The 22,521-nt window shown below is 44.2% G+C and overlaps 1 protein-coding gene across 4 annotated transcripts in view; it reads right to left on the bottom strand.

The window, feature by feature from the left end:
* SLC7A1 (solute carrier family 7 member 1) overlaps window positions 1–22,521 on the bottom strand; it is a 61,394-nt gene that overhangs the window by 22,499 nt on the left and 16,374 nt on the right. For 2 of the 4 annotated variants that reach the window (XM_081129727.1, XM_081129728.1), the window contains one exon: window positions 9,068–9,167. The exons of the other annotated variants lie outside the window; for them this stretch is intronic. The gene's annotated coding sequence lies outside the window, so the exon portion shown is untranslated. Of the gene's footprint in view, window positions 1–9,067; window positions 9,168–22,521 lie in introns of those variants that run through there. 4 annotated transcript variants of the gene reach the window in all.

Genomic DNA, 22,521 nt, shown 5'->3' with positions numbered 1-22,521 from the left:
GAAAGCCTGCACGAAAGTTCTCCGTACAGATGAAGCCCACGGTCCAACCCCAGCATTGCCAAGCTAACACAGACTCCTGCTGGCAGGGGACATGCACAAAGTTGCTAGAAGGTTCTGAAAGCATGAGCTGGAAATCAGGTCATCCTTTCTCATGAGGAGGAATGTGTACAGTAGCTGACGCCTACTCTTATTTGAGGTTTTGATAGAAATCTTGCAACAGCAAGAGTCCCCGATCCACTGTACTCCCTGCTCATTTATCACTAAAAGAACATTCACTTTGGATGGGATCCTCCTAGAAAAGCTAAGAAAATCTGTTCCTTTCCCACATAAATTCTAACTTCAAGTTTTTTCCTAGTAATTACTATATAATAACAATAGGATTAAATTCAGCAATCAATGGTCAGGATTTTAGAGATAAAGGCTTTTCTATGTTCTATTTTGAAGGTTTCCGGATAAAAGTGGGCAGGTGTGAATGGTATAATTTTTAAATCATATTTAATGATAGTTCCACGACTGAAAAAATCCAGATCAATGGCCTGAGTCTGACATAGGCTGTTATATATATATATTGAGTTCATGAATGTCATCCTTTGAACAAAATCTTAATATTGACATTTTACTAGTCATAACTCTGGCTTTTCCTTGAAATGAATGATCTTTTAGAAGGGCCCAGGCCCCAGTCACCTTTCACCAGGCACCTTGTGGAAACCAGCTAGAGTAAAATCTATCATTCCAACAGGATGTACACTGTGGTCTACATCTCACCAGGCTAACAAAAGCAGGTCTTTGCTCAGGTGCCAGCCTTATGGGACCCCACTAATGAGTGGGCTAACTAAGTCATTTTAGCTCCCTACAGCAGGAGCAGCTGGCCAACCATATGGAGGACGTGCAGCCTGTGGGTGGCTGCCCTAAGGCACCCGGAGGGCTCTAGAGCTCATATAACTTTAACAAGGAAGGAAGTAGAATCTTTGTGACTGAGTGATCTGCAACCAGGTGGCAGGATGGTGTCCAAAAAAGGACATTCTAGGACACTGGCCATTATAGAGAGGAAGAGACTCAAGGCAAGGAAAAAAACCTGTGTTGAAGGAAGTGTTTTCAAAGCCGGATCTCCACTTCCCCCCAGATGTTAGGGGGCCCAGGTGCAAGAACTTAAATTTTTTAAAAAGAGTGTAGCCCTGGCTGGTTTTGCTCAGTGGTTAGAGCGTCAGCCTGTGGACTGAAGGGTCCCAGGTTTGATTCCAGCCAAGGGCACGTACCTCAGCTGCAGGCTGGATCCCAGCCCTGGTCCGGGCATGTGCAGGAGGCAACCATTCGATGTGTCTGTCTCACATTGATGTTTTTCTCTCTCTCCCCGTTTCGGTCTCTCTGAAAAGGCAATGGAAAAAATATCCTCAGGTGAAGATTTAAAAAATAAAATTAAATTAAATTAAATTAAATTAAAATAAAATAATAAAATAATAAAATAAAATAAAATAATATAATAAAATAAAATAAAATAAAATAAAATATAAAATAAAATAAAATAAAAATAAAAATAAAAATAAAATAAAATAATAAAAAAGAGTGTAGACAGGACTGGTAGACACTAAAGATGAAGACCCAAGAAGTAGGCATGCCGTTGTCAAAAGAGGTAAGAAATGACAGAACTGAACCAAAAGTATGGGAGTCGGGAGGAGAGAATAAAATTACAAAAACAATGGCCAAGGTTTAGAGTTGAAACTAGGGTCAGCTCACACCCACGTGTCCTCACTAGGCAGCAGAAGTCCATCTGCCTCGGGGGAAATGTGGTGTGAGAATCTGGACTCTTTAAAAGCCCCCCAGGGTATACATGTGTCTGACCCCAATCCCAAGCAGTGAGGGACAAAATTCACTCCTCTCACACCTGTACTCAACACAGCCAGCATTTAAGGGAATGCATAAACCCACAGTCCTATCCCCAGGAAGCAGTGTGTCAGGGCGAGGTGGCCGACAAGGTGATGAGCTCCATGGGAGGAGTGTGGGACCAGGAGAAGGCTTAACTGTCTGTCTCAGAGGCTACTACTTTCATGGGGAAAAACAGTCAATTTCATCAAGTGAGGACAGAGGCAGAAAGTCTGAAAATCCACCCAGGCACATCTCTGCATCTAGTCACAGCCTCAGTTATAAAGACATGTAATGTTTTTCTAAAATCTATATCCTACAGGTAATGTGGCTTCTCACTGGCACAGACAGGTAGGCACACAATCCAACATGATGGCTGAACTTCATAGTGCCCACCATTCATATTCAGCTTAACAAACCATTAAGCTAATATTGCCCACAGTCACCAAACCTGTAACTAGTGGAGCCAGGATCTGAAAGAACCTAGGTCATCTAATTCCAAAAGCACTATTCCACACCAGGTGCCAAAATGACTCAACACTGACCCAAGCCAGGCTTACTCTCCCCACTGCCTGACAATTCTTACTTTGTTTGTCACTCTGTCTGAAATCCTACAAATAAAAGGTGAAATGGGTTAAGTGACAATCTCTTCTCGAATGCCAACACTCCTGTAAAAATTAAGTCAATTAATTATTCACAAGGTGTAGTTAATCAATGTAGTCCAACCACTTTTCTCCAGCCACTGAACAAGGTCCACTAGGTTTGAGGCCACAGCGGCTTTATTTGGGACCAAGGAAAAGTAGGTACAGTCGTCCCTTGGTATCCAACAGGGTGGTCCAGGACTTCCCTCCAACCCCCATAGATAACAAAATCGAGGAAGCTCAAGTCTCTTATATAAAATAGTGTCATATTTGCATTTAACCTACACGCATCTTCCCGTACACTTTAAATCATCTCTAGATTATTTATAATACTTAATGCAATGTAAATGCTGTGTAAATAGTTGTTATACTACATTGTTTAGGGAATAATGTGAAAAAAAAAGTCTGTCATACCACATAGTACACATCAGCAAAAAATGGAACATTTTTTTTCAAATATTTTCAATCAGTGGTTGGTTGAATGTAAAGATTTAGAACCCGCGGATATGGAGGGCTGACTATAATTTGGGCAGCAGAGCCCAACCAAGACTGCGGTGGAGGGTTCTGGAAAGCATAGAGAGAGAGCAGAAGCTTGGAAAAGGTACATGGAGGGAGAGCTGGCCAAAGCAGAGAAGTTAAACATAATGTTGGAGATATTATGTCACTGATAAAAGTGAAGGAAGTGTCAACATAGCATGTATAGTGTCCCTTAAAAATAACAACATATGAATATAAGTGTATGTAAAGAATGGTCCAGAAGGAGAATTGAGGTGGTTGTGTCTAAACAGGAGATTATGGGCATTTTTATTTTCAGCATTTTGACAGTATTTTTTCTATGAGCGTGTATTGTTTCTGAATTAAAGGGAAGAAAATCTCTCTTAACGAAACAACAAAGAAACAAGTGGGGAAAATGAAGGCAAGAGGGTCCACAGACAAGTCAAACCCATGCCAAAGGTCCATCAAGGAGACATGGAAAATTTGGTACAGGGGGTTCATTTTGCTTTCTCTCTCTCTGTGCATGTTTGAAAATTTCCAGAAGTAAATGTGAAAAGAAATTCATCTAGCGCTGACCCAGAAAACAATGAGCAAAGTCCCTCTATAACCTACAGCCCCCCAGGCCAGGATAGCCCCATAAAGCTGTATGCCACAGCCACATAGTATTTTATGTAGAATTAGGTTGAAACATATGGAATTGTCAATGCTCAGTCATTTTTTACCTAGAAAAATGGCAAGAATAAAGAATTTGTAATGGGCAGTCATAGTCTCACCTCTCACAGGCCATATCCCTAGACATTTCTCTGGGCCTAACTCTATCATTTGGCAATGAGACTGAAATCAGAAAAGACAATGTTAGTTCCAAAGGCCAGATGTAAGAACGGAGTGGTTCATAGGTTATTCAAAAGCCAGCAGCTGCTCAGAGAGAGAAATCTGTAGACACACACATTTTTGTGTTACATATCATGAGGGACACAGTGAATTTTGTGGTTGACCTTTCACTTTTCAGCATGATACACCCTAAGGGGAAGATGGAGGGGAATAAAGCATAGCTGAGCCACAGGTAACACCCATCAGACAATAACAGGTGAGGCTGGAAAAGGTGTGCAGAGAGGAGCAGGGGAGTCTCAAATGGTCAGCTGAGAGGTTTATACTTTACTCAGATGTAAAATTTTTAAGCAAAAAAGGGCATCAACAAAATAATATTTGGGAGGATTACTCTGGTCTCATTGTGAAGGACAGACTGGAGGAGCAAGAGACACCAGAACCACCAGGTCTCACAGCTTAGCCTTCTTTTTTGGGTAGCAAGTCAATATGTTCACCTTTAAGCATGGTACATCAGTCCAACTAATAAAGCACCTTTTGCACAAGCCAGTGCCTCCACTTTTCACAGTTACCTGCCATTTGTTCCCTGTCCCTGAGGTGTCAGGGACATGTGTAATGCACACCCCTGTGGTTACCATGGGAATTATCTCCATGATGCAAGTCATGCACACACCACCCCTAGGCAGGAAATGCCACATTTGATAATAGGTCTTACTGTCCTACTTGTAACCGTACTTCACAGGTGACCAAGATTGCAGACACCCTAAGAAAAGCTTCAAAGCCTACTGCTGAGGTTGACCACCTTGCCTGTCTTCAGCCCAACAACTACCTGTGGCGCTTTCCCTCTGTGAGGTTTCCCTTTATGTAATATACTTGGAGGAAACATCCTGGTAGGTGGTCGTAGAATGGTCTTTATTAGAGGGTAGAATGGGACTCAATTTGTCTGAAATGACTTTGAGGCATCAGAAGCAAATGGCTCACCACACAAGGGCCTTCGAATTCCGTAACAATCACAGACCCGGAAAGGGCTGCATCAGAGGGAGGGGCTGAAGCCAGAGATGGGCAAATGTAGTTACTTCCACTAGACAAGACAGCAGGTGGTGGCATAAGTGCGAAGGGGACTTCCAGCATGTCACATGGACGATAGTGGCCCCATACATCATGAGCAGTGACACCTGTTCTGCCTTAATGGAAGGCTCCAGTGCAATAGCCAACCACAGACTATCATTCCAGAATGTTCCCTGCACTTGACCCCCAAGCTCTCAATATGCCAACCCTCAGTTATTCAGACTGCAGTTAACTGAAATTCTCCCTCCCATTACTGCTTTACAACTCTGTGTCTTCAGAGAATCAGAAGACACATCACAGACTTCTGCTTTTTTAAAGAAATTCTCACAGGTTGAAAACAGACATTGCAACTTACACCCCCAAAATGCTCTCTACCTTGCCCCTTTTCCAAAGAAAAACACTGTGAGGGCATCTTTCCTCCTGGAAGTTCACTGACATGTCACTTGAGATATCACTTAAGACTCAGGGCACATTTTCCTACACAATCAACATGACAAAGCTGTCACTGGTGCTAAGGCAGCTCACAAAAAGCAGTTTAACCTGCAACATCCCCTAGCAGAATGGAGGCCTCTGGAGCCATGCACCACCCAGCAGGTCCGAGAGGGTGCAAGCACCTCCATGTTGGCAGGAAGGATAAATGGATCCTGGAGAGTTGTGATCTTTTAATAGATTTAAAATTGTGGGTAATTGTGGAAAAAAGAAAAAATGAAAGCAAATTTTTCACAAACATGGACAGCAGGTGGGAACCACTTTTAAATCCCTCCTCTCAAGGGGGAGGAGAGGTGACCTGTGGTGGACACTCTAAGGTGGCCCCATGAGCCCCACCCCCAGTTGTTCCTGTGAGTGTGGGTGGGAACTGGGACTTGCTTCTATTCAACAGACTATGGCAGAGGGGATGATGTCTCTCCTGTGACTACGTTTTGTTATGTGAGGTTCCATTCTGCTAGCTGACTCTCCTTGTCAGCTGGCTTCCAGGTCAACCAGCAAGAGGCCAGGGCACTAAGTCCTACAACCATAGGAAATGCATTTGGCCAACAATCTGAAGGAGCGTGGAAGCAGATTCTACCCCAGGCGAGCCTCCACATGAGAACTCGGTGCCAATCAGCTCCTACGGCAGCCACATGGGACTTAGCACAACACGCTACCCTGTGCTCCGACTCCTGACCACAGAAACTGCGTGTTGTCATAGTCACTAAGTTTGGGGAGAATTGTCATGACTAACCCATGGTCCAAACATGGGTTATAGGAGATAATGACCTGAGCCCCAACATTTCATTAACCATCTCTGCTTCAATGGTTGAACAAAGCTTTACTTCACCTGAAACTATTTTTTCGTGGTTATGGCTGAATGATTTGAAAGTAATTTCCTCCTTCTGGAAAAATAGCTTATAGTAAATGGCTATTATTTTGTTTTTTAAAAGTTGTGTCTATCCTGTGCCACTCTACTATACTGTTCTGCCCTCAGAGTACTCACAAGCTGCACAGGAAGACACAAGCAACCATCCATCCCATTAGCAAATACTGTCTTACACCCACTATGTGCCACCCCTTCTAGGTGCCTCATGAGGATATAGCAGGGAGTGGAAGAGAGCTCCCTACCCTCTTGAAGGAGGAGACAATGTGATCAACCTAGAGCACAAACAGGCGTGGCAGAGACCACAAAGCTTCCAGGAGATGCACCATTTCTGTCAACATTTGGCACCTGGTCTGTATCTCTTCACCCAAGAAGGACAGCATCATGGTGGTGTCTGGTAGCTTGCGGCTTCCTCTGATTTAGACACAGTTCAGGATCTGTGTCCAAGGACCTAAGGACCATCCAGGGTTTTCCCATGCATTTTTATCCCAGCACTGTCCACCCAGAGAAACAGAACAGCCTGACTGAGGCTTTCACTCAGACGTGAGCATTCGCCCCCCCCCCACCTAGCCTAGTATCAGGTAACAGAGGAAGAGGTTCTAAATAGTCTGTTGCAACAGCAGAGACATGTCTGATTATGGCCGCAAGAGGAGGAAGAATGCAGAATAAACTCACTCTAATTTAAGCACTTTTACTAAATAATTGCTGAGAAGAAAAAGGAAAAAAAATATTCGAGGCTTACAGTGGCTTCTGGCATTCCATTGAATACCTTCCTCCCACTTCCCTGCTGACAAGGATCTAATTTTACTGTCTTTGTGAAAGAAGACCTGGTAACTCTGCACCTTTGCTTCTGACATTTACAAGGTTGCAACAGCCTCAAAAATAAGGTGCTTACTTATAGCTGTAACCCCCGGGGGACCAGGAACTATGGGAGCCCCCTCCTCTTTCCTTCTATTCAAGGTACCTGCTGGGAGATGCTGACATGTGGCAAAGGGCACTGGCCAGATCCCCCCCAAAGTTCCTCTGATGAAAGGCAGTGTGGGCTGCTGATCCCTGATTTCATGAGCATTCTTAATATAGCTTCGCACTCGGGGGTTGCCTATGAGTGGCCCCCGAGGAGTGTAAGAACGTGAGCAGAGGACAAAAGTCAGGTGACATTCTTTACAAACACACACCCCTGAAAAACGACCGCTGCTATTTTGTGATGAATAAAATACTGACAATGATGAAGTCTCTATGTGGTAAATCTGTGGGTTGTTGTTTTTTTATTGAAAAATAACTGAAACCAAAGCTTTCAAGTATTTTAATAGTAGAACTTTTTTTCCCTCACTACATCTTACGCCAAAACCAAATACAAGAGTCAGATAAAACTGGAGCTACTCTAATCTAAAGAGAAATGGTACAACAAGCCCTACTAGCTAGGCTTGCATTCCCCCAACCTCGCCACCCTCACCTGGCTCCCATGCCCCCTCAGGACTCTAGGCACCCAAGGACCTGCCTGACACACACTGATCTACAGCAGATCCTTATGGCACCTAAACCCCAGAACAAGCTGCAGAAGATTCTTAAATAGAAGAGGGAAAGAAATAGGAGCAAGAGGAAAAGTTTAGGAGTAGGAAAGAAATTGGAACCTGACCTTGACCTTGAGAAATGTAAAGCCCCCAGAGTCAAAGGCAGAAATGCAGCCCAATGTATCACTGGCACACTATCATGGAGCAGCCAGAGGCCGCCGCAGAGGGCACACGCCCCTCCACATGCTGCTGACCACACGGCACTCAGCGTCTGAACAGGAGCACACCCTGTGGACCGGGCCTTTGTGCAGAAGGCCTTACAATCTGTAGGTATTAAGAATTGTTTGTTTAGCCCAGCCAGCATGGCTCAGCAGTTGAGCATCGACCTACAATCCAGGAGATTGAGGTTCGATTCCTGGTCAGGGCACATGACTGGGTTGCAGGCTCCACACCCAGCAGGGAGTGTGCAGTCAATCAATGACTCTCTGTCATCATTAATGTTTCTAGCTCTCTCTCCCTCCCTCTCCCTTCCTCTTTCTGAAATTAAAAAAAAAAAAAAAAAAAATTGTTTATTTAGCCCTAGTTGGTTTGCTCAGTGGTTAGAGCATTGGCCAGACTGAAGGGTCCTGGGTTCGATTCCGACCAAGGGCAAGTACCTCAGTTGCAGGCTTGATTCCCAGTCCTAATCAGGGCACTTGTGGGAGGCAGCCAATTGATGTTTCTCTCTCCCCCTCCCTCCCCCCTCTTTCTCCCTCCACCTTCCACTCTCTCTGAAAAGCAATGGAAAAAATATCCTCTGGTGAGGATTTAAAAAAAAGAATTGTTTGCTCTGGCTAGTGTGGCACAGGTGGATGGACGTCATCCCATGCTCTGAAAGGTTGCAGGTTCAATTCCCAGTCAGGGCACACGTGCCTGGGTTTCAGGCTCGATCCCCAGTAAAGTGGCATGCAAGAGGCAGCTGATCTATATTTTGCTCTCACATTGATGTGTGTGTGTGTCTCTCTCTCCTTTCCTCTCTAAAGAAAAAAAATCAATTAAAAAAATATTTTAAAAAAAATAAGAGTTCTGTTTGAAGGAAATGTAGGAATTTAAGAAATCCACCATGAAAAGACAAACCTATTTTCTGATGAGATGGAAGCGCTAGATGATTCTGAAAAAGCACAGCAGCTATAAATTCTAAAAGAACGACAACTGAGGGTTTTAGTTGTCAGTTCACTTAAAAAGTCAAAAAACGACTAAAGGTCTAAGTGAATAATATATTCTGGCACAAAAGTGACGACCACTCTGCTGAGGTGTTGATGGGCAGACTGTACCTGGAATATGATGAGAGGACTTGTCACCTTGTCACCCAACGATCTCCTAGTTCTTGGAGCAAAGATGTCTCAGGAGGGATGAGCTGGGGGCTTTAGGCTCCTGAGAGGCAAAGAAGAAACGTTACACACGATCTGTTTTGGCCCCAGAATCTCCATGCCTGTGGCTGTTATGAGAGCAATCATTCCATTCACTGATTGGAATGATTCCAGGAAGGACCCCCAGCTGTAACACCAACTGAAGATTGAATGAAAGCTGGGAGGCAAGGGTCATGTCACAGGGAACAAGCAGACACAGGCGAAGCACCACCAGGCAGGGGCATCGATGACAGAATTCAGAAGATAGGAAACCAGAAGAGATGGCCTCAAACCCCAAAATTTTACCACATCACCTCTACAAATGGAAGTTTTAAATAAGGAAGCTATCAAAGCATCCTTCACACAGGCTATTTCCACAAATCTAGGGCATAGAGATGGGTATGTGAGAGCTCTGAGGCCCTTGCTAGGGACCACGAAAGGGAGTGAACCCTCTCATGACCCTGGGATTGAGAACCAAGGTCAGTGGGGGCAGAAGACCTTAGCTGGTTCCCTCAGGAAACAGTCATACTCCAATACTCCAATCTGTACAGTCAACCATTTCATGAGGGAGATCTCCTGTACCAACTGACACATGAGCACCGAGCAGACACCCAGACAGGGCACAGATTGTTCTAAATGCAGTATGTGCACCATGTGCCTGGTGGAGTGGCCTGCAGTCCCAGAAGGAATGGGGTCAGTGACTGGAGGTGCCACTGTCTGGATGCAATGAGGTCAAACTTCCCTGAGGGCATGCTAGGAAGAAACTTCCAGATGAGTGGCACAGAAAGTCCTCTGCTTTCTCAATCTTATCATTTCTACTTTGTACATATGCACTCACCCAGGAGGTAGAGAGGTTTCATTAAGCTTCCTGAATATTGAACATGACTTGCACCTAATGTGAACCCAGAAAGGATTATTATTACTATGCCAAAAGTGCAATGCAGATGCAATCAGCGCCGGCTTTATCACTTCAACAGCAGCAAACCAGCTTCCTGACAATGGGAGCCCTACTCCATCCCAGCTGGCGCCATCCATACAATTCATTCCACATTAAGATTTCATTCTTTTCCACTTTCTATTTTGAAAATGTCCAAACCTACAGAAAAGTTAAGTGAACATTTACATACTCTTCATTGACATTTACCAATATTTAACATTTTGCCATACTTGCTTTATCTTTATAGAAATATACACTTTTCTTGTAGACCATTTGCTAGTGAGCTATAATAGCAACCATGATACCTGACCTCTAAATATTTTGGTAAATCCCAAGAAAGACACTGTCCTACATAACTGTGACATCATTATCACAACAAAGAAATCCAACATTTACTCAAATATAGCCCATAATCAAATGTCCAAAATCATCAATATTTTGCTATTTCTTGATGCTCTACCATGTGCCAAGTACCACAGGGCACTGAGAGAAACAAAGATGAAAAAGGCTCAGGTTTACAGTCCAGCTGAGGTGACTGGCATACAGACACCCTACTGAGAGATGGGAGCCCAGGTGCTGACTCATAAGTGAAGTTCTGTCTTGGTAGAAGAGAAAGGAGTTGGCTCCACCTAGAGCCTTTGGTAAAAGCTTTTGCAATAAGGTAATGTTTAGAGAGGATGAGTTTATCCAGCATATGAGGGCTGGGGGCTAGGGGGCTAAATGTAAAACTATGGAGGCTTGAGTGTGACAGCCAGAATAATGCCCCACCCCCAATGGCCAAATCCTAATTCCAGGAATCTGTGACTATGTTAGGTTCCATGGCAAGGGGAATTAAGAATGCAGAAAAAAATGTAGGTGCTTATCAGCTGGCCTGGAGATGGGGGAGATTTTCCTGGGTGGGCCTCATGTAGTCACCAGGGTCCTTAAAAGATGGAAGAGGGAATGGGAGAGTCTGTCACAGGGATGCAATGTGAGACAGACTCCATCCACTACTATCAGGGGTACGAGCCAAGAAAGGCAGGCAGCCCGTAGAAGCTGGCACACAGGGAACCAGATTCTCTCTCAAAAGCCTTCAAGAAACGCATCCCTGCCAACACCTTGATCTGAACCCACTGAGACCTATTTCAGACTTCTGACCTTGAGAACTGTAAGGCAATAAATTTGCATTGTTTTAAACAACTAAAAATAAAAAATAAAACTAAATGTAGAGACAAGCCTGGGAACTGTCAAATTGCTGAGGCTGGGAGTGAAGTCATCAAAGTCCTTGTGGTCAAGCCCAGAAAACTGCGCAATGTCTGATACACGTTTGGCTGTCACAGCTGAGGGCTGGTGGTGTTGGCATCGAATATGTAGAGGCCAGGGATGCTGCTGACCATCTCACAGGGCACAGCACAGCCCCACAACAAAGAATGGTGGCCGGCAGCAAGGTGGAGGAAACCTGCTGTCCTGTGTGGAGCTAATTTTTTTTTAAGTGAACTGGCTTAAAAAGTATAGTTAAATGATGTTTTATTAAAACACAAAACACTACAATATCTGCAAATGAGCCTATATTCATCACAAAAACCATGTTACCACATCCCTGGAGAACACTCAATGTCCCCCAAACAAGGACTGAGAATAAGCGAGAGGGCCCAGCCCGGCGTGGCTCAGTGGTTAAGTGTCAACCTAAGATCCAGGCGATCAGGGTTCGATTCCCTGTCAGGGCACATGCCCGGGTTGTGGGCTGCAGCCGATCAATGATTCTCTCATCACTGATGTTTCTATCTCTCTCTCTCCCTCTCCTTTCCTCTCTCTGAAATCAATAAAGATATATTTTAAAAAAAAAGAATAAGCGAGAGGCAAGCAAATGAGGAAAAAGTAAAAGATTAAAAAGCGCAGTGTGAACAGACAAGCTTCACCAACTCAGACTCAGCTGCGTTCTCATTTCCAAGAGGGACTCGAGCATCTCCCGGAACTGCTTGAGATTCATTCCTGTGTGTAACACGTAGATGCAAAGGCTAGAGAGGCGACTGCCGGTGGGGCTTCCTGGGAGACAAAGGAACTAGCCTGTGCTGAGCACCTGTGACCTGTATCCCTCTAACACAGCAGCCTCCGGAGAGGATCCCTTACCCCCAGTTCACAGAAAAGGTGTGCACCTCAACCTTGATATTAAGGCTCCACTGCCATCTTATAAAATTATTCTTCTTGTTGCCCGGCCAATGTGGCTCAGTAGCTGAGCATCGACCTATGATCCAGATCACAGTTCGATTCCCAGTCAGGGCACATGCCTGGGTTGTGGGCTCAATAGGCAGTGGGGAGGTGTGCAGGAGGCAGCAGATCAATGACTCTCTCTCATCATTGGTTTCTATCTCTCTGTTCCTCTCCCTTCCTCTCTCTGAAATCAATAAAAAGCATTAAAAAAAATTTCCTCTTGTTATGAAAACCCACTGTTTCAGTGTTTAACATGGAAGGACATCTCTGCTCTGTGGTTCTGAAGAAGCACAAGGATGAGGCAGTGTCCAGGGACCAGGATTGCAGCCTCCTTCCCAGAAAGGCTCTGCCTACCAGTGATCCGTGAGCGTCTTTGTTTTCTTGTTGTTGTTTTTGTGAACCTTCACCTGAGGTTATTTTTTTCATTGCCCTTCAGAGACAGTGGAAGGCAGCGGGGGGGAAAGGGGGGAGGAATCTGGACAGAGAGAGAGAGAGAAACATCGATGTGAGGACAGACATCGACTGGTTGCCTCCCGAACGCTCCCTAAAGGGGCAGGGATTGAACCAGCAACTCCAGTACATGCCCTAGACCAGGAATCAAACCTGGGACTCTTTGGTGGGTGGGCCAATGCTCTAACCACTGAACAACACTGGCCAGGATGAATCTCTTTGTTTTTTAAAGCGTGAGAATTTGAAAAACAAAATCATAGGTTCTAAGAGAAAGGACTGACGAGTCATCTAATGCAGAGATCCTCTCAGACTGTAAAAAGCAAAAATGATTAGGGCAGGAAAATAGTAGAGAAAGAGAAAGGGAGGACTGGTGCTCGGGGAGGGGTGGTATGGAAGAATAGGCTGCTTTTCCATTCAGTCCTTGCCCCCCACTCTTTAAATGTTGTCACCAACTATCCTCAGAATTCCGAATCTGGTCCACCATAAGCACATGCCTGAGCCAGACATGTCCTCAATGACAATAACAACAATAGTAATGATGATGATGATGGCTAAACATTTATATTAAGTGCCTAGTACATACCAGGGCTCTCTTGTAAGGGACTGAGTGTCATGTCATTTAATACTCAAACTTAGCCCTTGAAGCTTATACAGCTTTACACCAGCTCATATATGAAACACCAGCTGTATAAAGTGGAACGCTGGCTCAGACTTCAGCATGTCTAACTTAAAATCCACTCTTATGCTCCACGACTTCTGATATGACTGAGAGTCCACAGGAGACCTACAATCAGTCCCCTGGGGAAATGGGCCATAATGTCATTACAGTAAAACTTTAATTAGACACAGGGAGCAGCCTCCCACTTAACAAATAGGTTCTGAAGAGGACTTTGGTTTCAATCCCTGATAAAAACCACTGAATTTATACTTTAAATGCATGATCTTAATGGTATGTAAATTATAATCAATAATACTGTTTTTTAAAAAAAAAAAAGCAAACAGATGCCCAATCCATAAGGGTCTGCAGTATGGTTGTTCTATGAGGTGCCAGGACAGACACAATAACTTCCACACATGTTCAGTTGTTAAAGGAGCACTTTTTCTCACATATTTTAATTCTGCTTCAAGTCCAAACTCTACCGCCTCCCCCCAAACCAATCATTACAGCTCTGGGTGCAGTTGTGAGAAGGTCTCGACTCTAGCTGCACAGCCAGCTATTTTTTGGAACAAGCATTTCACCTGTCAGGAATGTGAAATTGGCTCCTGCATGTTGCCGCATCTCTGGTTGTCCGGTTCCAGTGTGAACATAAGCTCCGGTTATAATTCACTGCTTAAATATTCCATGGCAACAGAGCAACAGAGCAAAGAATAATGAAATTGAGAAAGACTGCAGCATTCGCTGGTATAAATGACAAACACAGGGGACAGGGAGAGGGACCCCTCTCACTCTGTGTACACATGGTCCAGGATCTCAGGGGAAACGGGACATCTTTCATAGTTAATCAGATGGTAAACAATTACCAGACAGTAACAAATTTAACAAAGTCTCTTAGCACCAAGACAGTATTTTCTAAGACCAGCAAGGTACACATCCAGTGAGGCAGGGGAAAGACATGCCCAGCTTGGGAAGTGGGAAGGAAAGATGTAAGATGTACAGGAGACAAATTTGGGAATGCTTCCTGCATTGAAGGTCTCAGGAGGCTTGTTGGGAGCCTTTTGTCTCCCCAGGCACACCTGACAGGTGAGTTCATGCTACTCTCTTGGGCACTGACAACTCCCTGCAGGCGAGTGTCAGCCTGCCCCATCTTCCCATGGATAGACATGTCCTCAGGGTGCGGCTGCTCTCAAGCAGCCTTGGATGTGGCCAGGAGCTATGAAGGGCAGCCAGGTTCAGGACGGAGGAGCCTGCCTGCACCAGCCCAGCGATTACCAAAGGAAATGAAGCAAGCACTTGCAAGCTTTGGATTCTGAGTTTGCATGCTTTGATAGACTTAATTTGTTCTCCTGGGGCTAACTCACTTGGCTGTGTCACTACAATTCTACATATGAACACAGTCAGGGAAATGCAATGTGCAGGAAGTGATTTATGATGCCAAAGGGCTCCCCCAAGGAGATCATTTTCCCCCGCGGAAGGAGGCACAGGACAAGCGGGGAACTGCACACACCTGCCACTTTGCAGTAGGGACTCAATTTAAAGATGGTTCTATCCTCCTGTTTTTTCCTCTAAACTCACACAAGATTTCTCCTTGAAAACATTTTCACCTGCTTGAAATGGTACCAACAGGCTAGATATGAAATATGAAATAATCAAGGAACACCAGTGCTGGTAAGAAGGAATTACAAACAATCTAGTACATTCCAAACCAGTCTATTTGCATACCACCTTCATGAGTTTTTACTGTTTTGAGACAGCATGCAAAGTTATTCCTCATACTGTTCCTTAAAGGAACCGGCCTTTGAATAATTTAAATATTCTTTGAGAAAACCTTGCTCCATTACTCTCATAAATGGAACACTACCAAAGTGATCTGAAACCAGATATGAAAACAGGCCATCTGTTTTCTACAGGGTCCCTGTGGCCACAGCCTTATGGGCACTGGGCTCTGGATGCACCTGGCACCTGTTTTTCCAACATGCATTTGCACTTAACATACTATTAAGATAAAAATGCTTGTGTTCACCCTAAAATCCCCTGGCACACATCATACTTAGGGAAACAAAATATTTAGTACAGGAGTTGTTAAACTATGGCACCTGGCCCATTTTTGTATTGACCACAAGTTAAGAATGGTTTTTATTGTTGTTTGTTTTTAAGAGGAAAAAAAAAGGAGGAAAGAGAGGAAGAGACCGATTGTTCGACAGAGAATCCATGTGGCCCAAAAAGCCTAAAATATTTTCTATCTGGCCCTTTTCAGACCAATTTCCTAAACCCTGATCTATTCTATGCCTTTATTTTACCAATGAGGCCATGGAAGTCCAAATACTCGAATGACTTAGACAAACTTGCTCCAAGTAACTGAATGAATTTTACCAAAGAAGCCATCAACTTAAACACTTTCAAAATGGGCTTCTGTCCGATCCTTTGGACTACACATTAAGAACTGAGACTTGTCTGAAATAAACCCAAATGTGGGGCAGCACAACTCGTGTAGCTGGTCTTCGACCTCCGAGGCCTGAAGTCATATCCCGTTTGCCCCAGAGACACTCTTCACTAAGGCTCAGAGCAATCTGTACACAGGCAGGAGAGGGGAACAGCCTCCCTGATGGAAGTTGTGGTTACCAACTCTCTTCTGCACCATCCAGGCCTAGGACACAAGGCTGCTCAGAGTCCCCCCTCACCACCAACAGACTTTGTAAACAGCTTTATTAACTCACCTCAGACTACCTAATTTGAGAGTGCAATCTGTTCCCTGGGGGGCCCTAATGGTAACAGCCTTACCGGCAGTGAGCTCTGGATGTTCATGGCTGCTGCTGTCTTGTCACCTGAGGAATTCAGGCAGTCCAGGCCACTGCCAAGTACAATGCCTCTATTATATATCCACACAGCTGGATGGGGCCTTGAGCCATCTAGTGACTTGCCCTCTTCCCTCTACAGTGAGCTACACAGACCTCCCCTAGTATCAAAATGCCCTGACAGATTCTAGTGAATAGTTACAACTCACTGCATTATAAAAACACATTTTTTTAAAGTCCTCAATGTAGTAAAATCTGAGCAACTGGTATGTTGCAGACACTGCTAAGTCTTCCACATGCACAGAAAACCAACCATCAATCCTCACTTTATAAATGAGAAGACTGAGCCTCACAGAATCTCAAACATGCTTATTAGGGCTCTAAGTGGCTGATGTGGCCTCGTCCCAAAGCCCTTTCACTGGGCCAGTTCCCCACACGATCCACCTCTGTGGCTGACCAAGGCTGTGAACACAGCAAGGCCTCCTGTTAGTCTGTCCACAGACATTCTGGTCAGATAACACTAATTCAGTTAAATGAGATAAAAGGTCAGGCAGGACCAGGTGGAGAGGAGCAGGTTTTCTGACATAATAGAAAAGTTCCCTTTTCTGACCTTCCTATGCCCTGAACTTGGCATGAAAAAGAATGTCATAGTTCCAGGCACCTGGCTGGGAAGGCCTGGCCACTTGTATCAAGCTATGTTATTGATTTTGTTGAATTAAGTACACAATGAATGAAACATTTTTTTCCTATGTTTAATTTTATATCTGCTCACTGATCTGATAAGGAATCAGGAGACTTGCTTGTCCCTGGCTGTTCAATCTTGGGCAAGTCACTCTACTTTTCTGTTTCAGTCTTATCATCTGAAAACTAGATGATACTTACCCTCACCTACACCTCCCCACCCCATCCCTGTGTGTTCCTTACTGGAAAGATCAAAGAAGGCAAGATAAAGGCTAAAATCTCAGATAAAACTGGATTCAAAACTTGGTTGGAAAGTTAATTGACTTTTCTGAGCTTCCTTTTATCCCTCTGCAGGGTGAAGATAACAGTAATAGCTACTTCAGAGTTTGGAGAGGTTCAAATGAATAAATACCTGGCACACTAAGTGTTATATGTTTGCGGCTATTATTATTACTAGTTTGTTAATCTATAAGAAATCTCATTAATAACCAACTCATAAAGTACTGTGGAGATTAAGCAGGAACTCAAAATGATAACTAGATTTTTATTATATGACTGTGTTCTGTAATTGACAACGGACCATACAAATATATAGCTTAAAGAACAAATATAAGCTTAGTTTGATTTATTTCCCATTTGTGCTAATTCAGATAGACGATTTGAGGGCAATTGCATAGGAATGCTTAAACTGACATAAAATTATTAAAACTATAAAGATAATATATATAAACAGTACAATTAATAATGACTGAGTTTTTAACCACTGATTTTTATTTGTGAATATTTAACTATCCCAGTTTCTGTAGAAATGACTGGGTTTTTAACCAGATTTTTGTGTGTGAATATTTATCCCAGTTCCTGTAGCACTAACAATCACAGTCCTCTGTAGAAGGTGTGCCGGGGGCTGGCAGCAACCACAGTCCTAAACCACAGCGTGTGCTGTAAACTGTTCACTGACGTGCCTCCTTTAAAAAGAAGCTGGTCACACACTGCAAGCTGTAGGTAACTCCCTGGATGACAAAACCCCACCCAGAGGCCTTGGCATCTGACTCTCAGTCCCAAATGTGGAAGTTTTACCTTGTATTTTGCCACAGGGGCAGCTTCTCCCACTTATTCTACTCTGAACTCAACAGAAAAAGGCTGCCCAACCATCTGGACACTCACAAAGCCCAGTTATTTGTTTTACCAAACTGTGTATACATTGAATAAAAAATGTTTGTTTTCCCTGTCCTACTTTCCGTCTCTAAAGACAAATGATTAAAGAAGAATTTCAAGGGCACTTCTTTCCGCTCATCTCCTCCAACCTGGTTATACTAAGCAACCTCACTTCCTGCCTTTTAACTTGGGTTTCTGTCTGAGAATCATCCACTCTTCTTTGTTGATCTTTACGTGAACAATGCTGTTTCAAAACGCTTCTTCAAAAGAAAGGCCAACATGCGTGGCACAGGCACCAAAGGCCAGTGGGAAGGGCACCAGAGCTGGACCACCTGACCTAATGCCAGATCACACCCTACCCAGAGAAACCCAATCTACTGGGATCCCTAGGATCCTTCATCCAAGAGTTGCATACTGAGTATCCTCGCACACACACTATTAGGAACTGCAGGTTAACAGAAAAAGCTTGGTGGCCCCTGCCCTACAGAGGCGTGTAGTTTAACAGGAGAGAAAGGAAATAAACAACAACAAAAAAGGTCATATCCAAACACGCAGCACTTCAGAAAGATGGAGGGTTGGAAAGCTGTAAAAAAGGGAGATTCTGGTCAACAAGATGAAATATTTCAGAGAGACGATGGGGTGAGGACTGATGACAGATCACAAGACTGCCTAAGTAAAAGCAGCAATTGTGAGCAGGCTTAATGTAACAGTAGGACCTTAGTTTTCAGGGGGATGAAGGTAGGTGGGCAGAGATTAGCACTCTCTCTAGTTGGCTTCATCATAAAGGAATGGAGCTCTCAGCCAACTGCTTATACCTTCACAGCATCTGCAGGGGACCCCACAAAGTTATGACCCCCAGGAGTGAGCACTTGGATAACTCAGTGCTAGCACCTTATGCACTCAACCAGTATCTGCTGAATGAATGAATACATGAATAAATGCTATACTTCCTGGAGAGCTTTGAAATATGTAATCTTATATAACTTTTCGAAAACGACAGTCTCAGGTGTATCTTCACATTCCGCGGCACTCACCACAGTAGCGAAGACTGCCGTTTTACCAGTTTGCCAGCTAATTATTTGTAGCACGAATCACCAGTTTCTGTATGGGGCTCCAGCAAGCACATGAACAAAAACACCTGCCATTCCTCCCAAAGAAGCACATGATCCAATTCACAGAAAGAGAGCTAAGGAGAAAGGCTACCACCTCCAAACTGAAGCCAAGCCAGTTCAGACACATTTTTTCTATGCCCCTTTGTGTAACAGTTGCAACTGTTCTTTAGTTATGGGAGTGCTTAATCAAACAAACATCTAAGAATACCACAATTTTCTTATTTATACATAAAAGTACTATTCAACCCTGCACCAATTTCCCTTGATCTGTGCTGGAAGAAATCCCAGGGACGCCTTATCAAAACAATAAACTTCAAAAAACTACGACGACCTACATTTTTAAAAATACAGCACTGTATCCTGCCTCTGGATAAATCCCCAGTATATTTTGAATTTTTATAAAATAAACTTGATTTGCTTTGCCACTGTCAACTTTCCATTCTGCTAAAAGGCCCCAAATTTAGACTCTGCAAACAGATTAAGGGTGGCCAACGTAAAAGCTGTATAGAGCTTTTGGATCTGCTATATGTACAAATTAAGCCAAAGGTTTTTCCTACCAATGCCTGAAAAGTTTAAATTCCAAATGGAGTCTATGTTCTTAGCACTAATTTTTTCAAACCTGGCCCAAAGGAATGTATCTCTGGCCTCGTGTGGGGATACTGGTACCAGCGCTGGTCACCTGCTGCTGCCTTGCAACTTCCAAGGAAGGACCTATTCGACCATGACTCCCCCTTCAGAGCTGAAGATACACTTCCTATTATTAATTCTCACCAATCATCATTCATGCTCAGTGCTGCCTAATGCTCCCGTGAACAAGAGCAAACCTCCTGGTGCTGGCAGTCAAGAAACAAGATGCGCTCTGCAGACAGAAAGCACCATACAACTATCTCAGATGAGACAGACCAATTCTCCAGTAGCAGGGAATTAGTTACTGCGATTAGCATGGCCTTAAAATTGGTGTCACTGGCATTATGTCATTGTTTCCTGGGGTCCCCAGTTCTCCCCACTTTCTAAAGGCTGACACCAACAATACGAATTTCAGATCAAAAATATATTTCATGGAGCTACAGAATGTCAGGCTTGGAAGAAGCTAAAGGCTGGCCCTAAGATGTCCTGAGTAAGAAGGAGATGGGGTAGAAGAGGACATCCCAGAGAGAGCACAGGAAGCTCCAGGAATTCAGCTCCAAGTGGGGCTCCAAATTCAGACAAGAGGGTTGTGTCCATCCTGGGGCTACAACTCACTTTACAATGAAAACCTGGATGGGTATCCTGCTCCTCTCTGAAATGCCAAGAACATAACAAAATCTCAGTTAAACATAGTCTGTTCTAGCCAAGAGTCCTATCTTTGGGGAAAAAGCTCACAAAGCAATCTTTGTGAGCAGACACATCACATATAGTGTTGTTAGAAGATAAACCCCAAACACACATGGCTCCCCCGTGCTACCAATAAGGACATTCTTCCTGAGCCTCTTCCCTTTCACATCTTTCCTCCCTCTGGTTGTCTGGTTGTCAGCAGTTGTGGAAAGCACTATTTGCTTTTTATTTATTCTAAAACATTTGAGAGTCCAGACAAGGGACAGGCTCTGACTTCCAGAGCTGGTTGATAAATCTGTGGTTCGACCCACCACAGCCTCTAAGAGTCTTACACTGTGGTCACTTCTCTTTCTCTTGGTATTGCCAGACCAGGAAGTCCCAAATCTTCCAGTCACCCCTCAGGTGAACTCTCCTCCATCCCCCCCAAAAGCAAAGGTTTCCTTGGGACTGGCAGACCAAAAAGTTCCCCTTTTCTGTAATACAACCCTTATCGGGTTTCTGTCCACAGAGCAGATATTTAAGACATCTGAACTTCGGCTGCACAATTGAAGTCTTTTTTGCAAATCTGACTATTTGCCATTCTTTGTCTTCCTTTGAACCTTCCTTGAACTCAATACAAGGGTGTGTTATTTTTATATGCATGCATCTGCATATCTAAATAAGGTGGCTCTGCTATCAGGGGGTAAGGTCCAATAAGGCAAATCTAAAGGACTTGGGCAGAATACCCTTAACAGGGTGCCACCCTCTGTCTCCAGGCTGGTCTAACCCAGAATACAGAAAAGCAGTGATCCTTCAACATTCCTGGGATGGGTTCCGGTCTCAGTCCATTAAAGCAGTGAACTTCACGGAGTCCCGTTTGCCCTTGTTTCTGCATGCGTACCTGGTAGCAGGCAAGACCCTTTCCTTTCTCTTTCACGCCTTTAACAGCACCTGTGTCTTTATCCCACTAGGCAGGCAGGGTATGTGTCTCAGAGGAGGAAGGGAGAAGCAAAGGCAGGAACACTGAAGGATTTTCCAAAAGAAATGTCTCTGGCAGAAAACAACTCTTTCTAGAAGCACTGCTGTAGAATTCCAGCTGGGGGGTTAACACAGGCCAGCTTGCTTTCTTTTCCCTTTGGTGGAGCCTGTATATATGTTTATGTATATGCCTAGATGATCTTTTGGAAAAATAACCTCTTTCAAGATTTCTCCATGGTGAGATAGTTTGGGGCTCAAACTTCTCAGGGTCTATCCTAATTTTCCAAAACCTCAGCAGGAGATGCCTCACACAGATTCCTGTTGTCAAGGCCTGTTACCTGCCACCGGCTGCCCCGAGAGGAAGTTCTTGTCCCCACCTGTGGGTAAGCACCCATGGGACTGCATAAGACTGATCACTCTTTGGCAAAGATGCACGAGGAAATGTACTGTTCTGACCAGCATGGCTCTTCTGGAATATTCTGAGGAAGGGGGGGCAGACCTGGACACTGGGCCAAGGGCCTTTACTTTTTGCAATAGCCCTGCTCAACATTTCTGAGCTAATACAGGCAAAGTGACACTTCTCAATCAAAATCTTTGTTATCGTCCTAACACCAGACTTTCTGTTTCTACTACATCAGATTAGTAATGTTCCCCACTTAGCATCCATTTTTATAGTGTGGACACCAAATCATACAAAATCATGGAATGTCACCAATTTCCTGCTTAGGGCTGGAAACCCTAAAAGAACCTTAATGCAATGTCTTCCAAGTCCAAAAGTAAAACCTGTGACCCTGAGAACTAGGTCTGGCCCAGCATCACATTAGTCTGTAGCCAGGCTGGTGGAGTAGAGGTCTCTGCACTCCTGGGCTGTGTCTAACTGAGGAGGAAGCAAGTCTGGGGGCACTCAGAGAGAAAGAGGTGTTGGGTCCCAGAAGGACCTCAGGGCCAGGCAGCAGGGGACAGAGGACTCCAAGCTCTAAGCACCTTTTATCAAGCCATGTTCACCACATCCGACTTCCCAGCACATTCACAAAACATATTACTTTATAGGGTACGCCTAGTCCTGCTCAAATGACCCGCAAACATGAATGGAGGGGGTTCCTCGTACTGGACAGCACAGTCTTCTCCTT

Source organism: Miniopterus schreibersii, assembly GCF_964146895.1.
Source record: "Miniopterus schreibersii genome assembly, chromosome: 2".
Lineage (NCBI taxonomy): Eukaryota > Metazoa > Chordata > Mammalia > Chiroptera > Miniopteridae > Miniopterus > Miniopterus schreibersii.
The sequence above is the reverse complement of the archived record's forward strand: the minus strand, read 5'-3'. Positions and strand labels throughout refer to the sequence as shown.